This window comes from Artibeus jamaicensis, unplaced genomic scaffold, assembly GCF_021234435.1.
Source record: "Artibeus jamaicensis isolate MK-2021 breed Jamaican fruit bat unplaced genomic scaffold, CSHL_Jam_final contig_1832, whole genome shotgun sequence".
NCBI lineage: Eukaryota > Metazoa > Chordata > Mammalia > Chiroptera > Phyllostomidae > Artibeus > Artibeus jamaicensis.
Window position 1 is genome coordinate 4,271,832 of NW_026521362.1, and position 6,000 is coordinate 4,277,831.

Sequence of the window (6,000 nt, forward strand, 5' to 3'; positions counted from 1 at the left end):
CTGTCTATCCCAGCCATGCAACCTACACTTCACCTCTTTACTGAATTATTATGGATGTTTGATTACTGGCAGCTTCCTTAATACAGACCTTTGAGCTTTTGTGTGTGCAATTTCCTCTACCTGGATGGCCTTACTCTCCTCCTCACTGCTCCCCCAGCACCAACACATACATACACGTACTCCTCACTCACCTTTTTGCCTTGCAACCTTATATCCCTATGTTATCAATGGACTGTTTGCATCTCTTCCAAATTCTTTTTTGAACTCTACCCCCGCCCCCATCCCAGCATGATGGTAGTAGGAGATAGTGTCTTTTGGAGGTAACTGGGATTAGATGAGGCAGAGAGTGGAGCCCTCATGAATGAGATTAGTGCCCTTAAAGGTGTTACAAGAGAACTTGCTTCCTTTCTGCTCTCTACCAAGAAGTTGGCAGTCTGCAACCTGGGTCCTCACCGTAACTCAATCACACTGGCACCCAGATCTCAGACTTCCAACCTCCAGAACTGTAAGAAATAAATGTTCGTTGTTTATCAGCTACCCAGTCAAACAAACCTCCTCAGGATTCACTGATTTACTAAGAACTCAGTGCTCTCTTCATCTTTAACAGATGGCCACTCTAGAAACTGTATTTTGTGTTTTCACTGTCCACTTTCCCACTGTTTTGTGACTTGCTAAAGATAGGAATCATGTCTTCTCATCTTTATATCCCTAGGACTAAGTACCAGTGTCTGATTATGTAAGTCTAAAGAAATCAGTATTTGTTGAAAATGAAAGGAAGGAAGGAAGGAGGGAGAGGTGGAGGGAGGGAAGAAGTGAGGAAGGGAGAAGGAAGGGAGGAGGGAGGGAGGGAGGAAGGCGTAGCTCCGTTTGGTTGAGAAGCGGAACCTGTGGGAAGAGTTGTGCAGGGAATACATTTCACTCTTCGAGTCAGAGGGAAGGCAAGAAACTTGTGAGGCCTGGAACATTGTCTGAAACTACGATAATATCAATATTTAGGGAGACAGGAACTCAGAGAAGGAAAGGGGCAGCAAGACAAATTTTAATATACAACTTTATCTCAGTCCCTGTCGCAAGATTCATCTCCAAACCCAATAGTATGGTAACACTTCTGAAATAATTAAATTTATTGTTTTGTGTGTTTCTTTTCAAGTTATCATATTTTGAGATGCATAATTATGCCTGTTGCAAAGAGTGTAGTATTGTCTTGTAAGCTTGTTTTTCTTTTCTAATCAAAGAACTCAAGTGAATATTTTTTAGGACCTGAAGCACAAAATATATTAGATTTAAAGAAAACCAAAAATTAAAAATGCCTATGCCCTCTGGTTCTAGGAGAAAAGCAATTATATTTTGCCAGTTATGAAAAGCCTGGCTTATTTTACTATCTCTCACTCATAATCTTTAATATTAAGATAAGATATAAATAATGTTAGCAGAAATATGGTTATACTGACTGAATAAAAGACAACAAATTTGTAACAGGTGGTAAATGCAGCTTGCCATGGCAAAATCTCAAATGTCTGTGAGACATTTGAGACTGGTATTTTTAAGACCAATAATAAAGGCTAGAAAATGTCATAAATGTATACATTCCTCAACTCAAAAGAATGTGGAAAGGATATTCAATATCATGAAGGACTTTATAACTACAAATAATAAATATTCTTTGGTCTTTATCAATATTATGACTTTGGTAGCCGAATGCAGGTCTGGCCGCCTGCCACTACAAAGGCCAATACTCAAGAGGCAGGTGCTGCTGTAAGTAAAGTGGTTTATTATCAGGTGCCAGCCACATGGAAAATGGGGAACTCACATTACAAAGCCCATCTCCGGGGAAGATGGGGACTCGAATCTCAAAGCCCATCTCCCCCTCTCAGTGGAGGCAGAGGTTTGTATACAGAGGAAGAGGGGAACAGAACAGAGATCAAGAAGGGGGTTGAAAAGTCCTCCAACTGTACAGTCAATTCCAGTAAGGCAAGTGATGGGCCAGTGTGCATCATCCTGGTTTAGTCATCCCGGCTTCACGTCATCCTGGCTCCATGGCTGAAGGTCAGCAAATCTCCCAGAGCCAGGATGCCTGAAGGTCCGAGTCTGTATCTTTTATTTTATTTTTATTTTTTTAATAATTTTATTTAGTTATTTTTCAAGTACAGTTTTTTGTCTATTTCTCCCATCCCAGCCCCCCCCCGCCCTGTGCTTCCACCTCCCTCCCATTTCCACCCCCTTAGTTAAAAAAATTGTGGTACATATACACAATGGAATTCTATGCAGCAGAGAGAAAGAAAGAGCTACTACCCTTTGCAACAACATGGATGGAACTGGAAAGCATTATGCTGAGTAAAATAGGCCAGGAGTGGAGTCTGTATCTTTTAAAGTCTGCCTGAATCCCAGGACTCTTATACAAATGTGCTGTTTTTCTACAAGCTAGATATCATTCAGAGACAGTACCTAGAGAAACAATATCAAAAGAATGGTGGAGTGGGTTACGATTTTGTACTGTAACAATTCCCCCATTACAGTTTGACATTTTTAATGTTGGCAGTGTTAACACTAGGTTTTCATTCCTGTTAGTGCTTTGTTGATTTAGATTTTTTTTTTGGGGGGGGGAGGCTGGGCCAGGGGAGGAGTTAGTGCTCTATTGATTTGAGCATTTAGTATAGCAGGTGGCACAGTTGTTGGTTAAATGATGATTACAGTCATTTGTTAAGAGTCTACAATGTTCCAGTCACCTTCCCAATACTATTTCTGATCTTCAAAACAATTCTTGAAGGGAAGTGTTTTCCGTGCCTCTGTGTGACAGATGAGCAAATCAGGGATCTAAATAGATTAAGGAGTTTTCCTGTGGCTCCACCGCTCATTAAAAAAAAATGTTGGAACTTGGACCCCATGGAACTCGATGGGACTCCATGAGCCTCTAAATCGCATACCTGTTCCATTGTCATTCACTCTGGGATGCCACCACTGTTCTGAAAAGAATACGGATTTCAGCACCTGCCCAGCAAAATGAGTTTGGAGAAAAAAACACTATCCATCTGAGGTTTGGGCTGGAGAAGCCCATTTTGATAGTCCAAATAGGTTTTCAAGGAGGAAAAAGCACTAAAGTTAAGCAAGTTAACATAATCTCTTTTTCATTATTTGTTATTTTTATGAATATAAACAGAAAAATGATGAGAGAGACCAAAAGAATTTCCTTGACACTAAGCACAGTGAGTGACTTTTGTAATTAGACAACACAGGGGGCCTAGACAGGAATGGGTGTCACTAAGCCTAGCTGGGCTACTTGCAAAATCAAGGTGTAGCAGTTTTCAGATGTGTCAGTGTAGCTGGGATTCACAAACACAAGGTCTTCTTCCTCTGTGATGACCTGACGTGCCGTGGATGAATGCCAAGAAAACCATAAGCTGCGTGGACCACCAGTACTACCTCAGGAGGTCCTACTCCATCCAGCTGCCCAGGGACATCCTCCAGATGCTGGGCAGCTCCATGACTTCTCCTAGAAGCTGCTGGTGCCCAAGAACTGGCTCAGCCTGGCACAGATGCCCCACCCAGAAGCTGCAGCAGCAGGCACAGGAGCACATCTGCACCACCAGCTTCATCTATCTGGTGGCCAGCGCCGGCCAGGGCCAGGCTCCTTTTGCTCTGGAGGCTCCATTGAGCAGATCTAAGTGAAGCAGGACATCTCGGTGACCCTGTACACCTTTGCCCCCAGCTTCCAACAAGAGGACTTCATGAGGGGTCTGACCACATCCTTCGCACCCTCCTTCAAAGAGGGAGGGGTTTTCAGAGTGACCCCAGATATGAAAAGCAAGGTCTACCTGAGGACCCCTAACTGGGAACAGGGCCCACTATCCCTTGTTTTGGTGTCCTGGAACATCAGTGTGCCCAGCAACCAGGTTGGCCGCCTGACCTTCGTAAAGGAGCAGACTGGCCTGGTCTGCTGGATGGGGCATGCATTCATGGTCCTCCAGGAGCAGTTGTCCAGGGCTGGGAAGATCATCAGCCTGGAGGAGGTGTTGTCCAAGACAAGCTCCCACCATTGCAGCTTCTGGGCCATCATCTCCAACTGCAGCCCCGTGAGCGGCAAGCAGCTGGACCTGCTCTTCCAGGTGTCACTTACCCTAAGAACTGTAAACCTGACTACTGTCTTCATTGCCGTGGTAGGAGGCAGCGTCTTGCTGCTGTTTGCCCTTGGACTCATCATTTGTTTTGTGAAAAAGTAGAAAAAGAGGATGAACAAGGGCCCATCCATAGATATCTACAATGGCAACATCAATACCCAGATGCCGATGAAGCCAAGAAAGTTTCAGAAATTATAAAGAGGACATTGACTCCCATGTGTATGCAAGCATTGAAGACACCATGGCACGTGGACATCTGCTGCAAGATTCCAACGGGCCCATCATCCGGCCTGAGGTAGACACCTATCAACCCTTCCAGGCCCCCATGGGGGACTGCCCTCCCTCGCCACCACTCGCATGCTCCAGGGCCCTGACTAAAAAGTTGGCCCCACAGGAGCCATCCCTTGGCTTCAGCCCTGAGTCTGAGAGTGAACCGTACACCTTCTCCCACCCCACCAAGGGGAGCAGAAACAACAGAGACACAGACATTCCCTTGCCGGATGCCCACAAGCCAGAGAAGACTGGGGGATAATCTGAACCCATCCCGAAGACTTTGCATAAAGCAGGGCACTGAGTTGCCCTGTAGGGTGCCCATCAGAAATCCTAACGAGGAATCATATGGAAGGAAAAGCAGGAGGTTTTCCTGAACACCACCAACTTCTGATTTCCAGGCGGACCCATTCCAATGATGAGACGTTGAAAATAATGAATTCTGGTCTGGACAATTACCACTGCTCTTGTCTTTTTAAATTCAGGTTGGGTTGTAATTGTAAATTGCACTGTAATGAGAGAGAAATGCAAGTTACTCAGTACAGGGTTGTAGCAAGCCCTGGATTTGGACCTTTTTAGGAGCCATGATTCTGCCTGCTACATCTTCCTGCTGCTGCAGAAGAGACTACAAAACAAACTTCTCTGCAGGTATGTTTTGCTTAGCCAACAGGATCTTTTCATTTTATTTTTTACATTCCAAAAACAAAATGATCTTTATTTTTATTAAAAAAATTGTGTATTTATTCTTCCATGTTTAAATTTCAGTCACCCTCAAAGTGCTATACATTTGTGGGTTTTTTCAATTGTTCTTCAAGTACACTTGTCTCTATTTTCAACCCACCACAACTCTACACCCCACCCGTCCTCACATCCCACTCTCAAACCTACCCCCTTTGGCTTTGTCCACAAGTCCTTTATACATGTTCATTGGTGGACCTTCCCCTATCCCCCCCCACCCATTGTCCCCTCACCCCCCCCTCTGGTTACTATCAGTTTGTTCTTTTTTTCAATGTCTCTGGTTATATTTTGCTTGCTTGTTTCTTTTATTGATTAGGTTCCAGTTATAGGTGAAGTCATGTAGTATTTCACTGCCTGGCTTATTTCACTCGGCATAATGCTCTCCAGTTCCATCCATGCTGTTGCAAAGGGTAGGAGCTCCATCTTTCTTTCTGCTGCATAAAATTCCATTGTGTAAATGTACCACAAGTTTTGGATCCATTCATTTACTGGTGGGTACTTCGGTTGCTTCCAGCACTTGGCTACTGTAAATTATGCTGCTGTGAACATTGGGGTGCACAGGTTCTTTAGAATAGGTATTTTAGGATTCATAGGGTGTAATCCCAGTAGTGGGATTACAAAAGGTAGATCCATTTTTAATTTTTTGAGGTATCTCCATACTGCTTTCCACAGTGGCTGCACCAGTCTATATCCCCACCAACAGTGCACTAGGGTTCCCTTTTCTCTGCATCTTCTCCAGCACTTGTTGTTTGTTGCTTTGCTTATGATGGCCATTCTCGCTGGTATAAAGTGGTATCTTGTTGTGGTTTTAATTTGCATCTCTTTGATGGCTAGTGATGCTCAGGATCCTTTCATATGTCTCTGACAAATGGTGATG

The 6,000-nt window shown here is 44.0% G+C and overlaps 1 pseudogene; it reads left to right on the forward strand.

Moving 5' to 3' along the window:
- Nucleotides 1-4,647, forward strand: part of LOC119047900 (CUB domain-containing protein 1-like) — a 137,876-nt pseudogene extending 133,229 nt beyond the window's left edge.
- The last annotated feature ends 1,353 nt before the right edge of the window (nucleotides 4,648-6,000 follow it).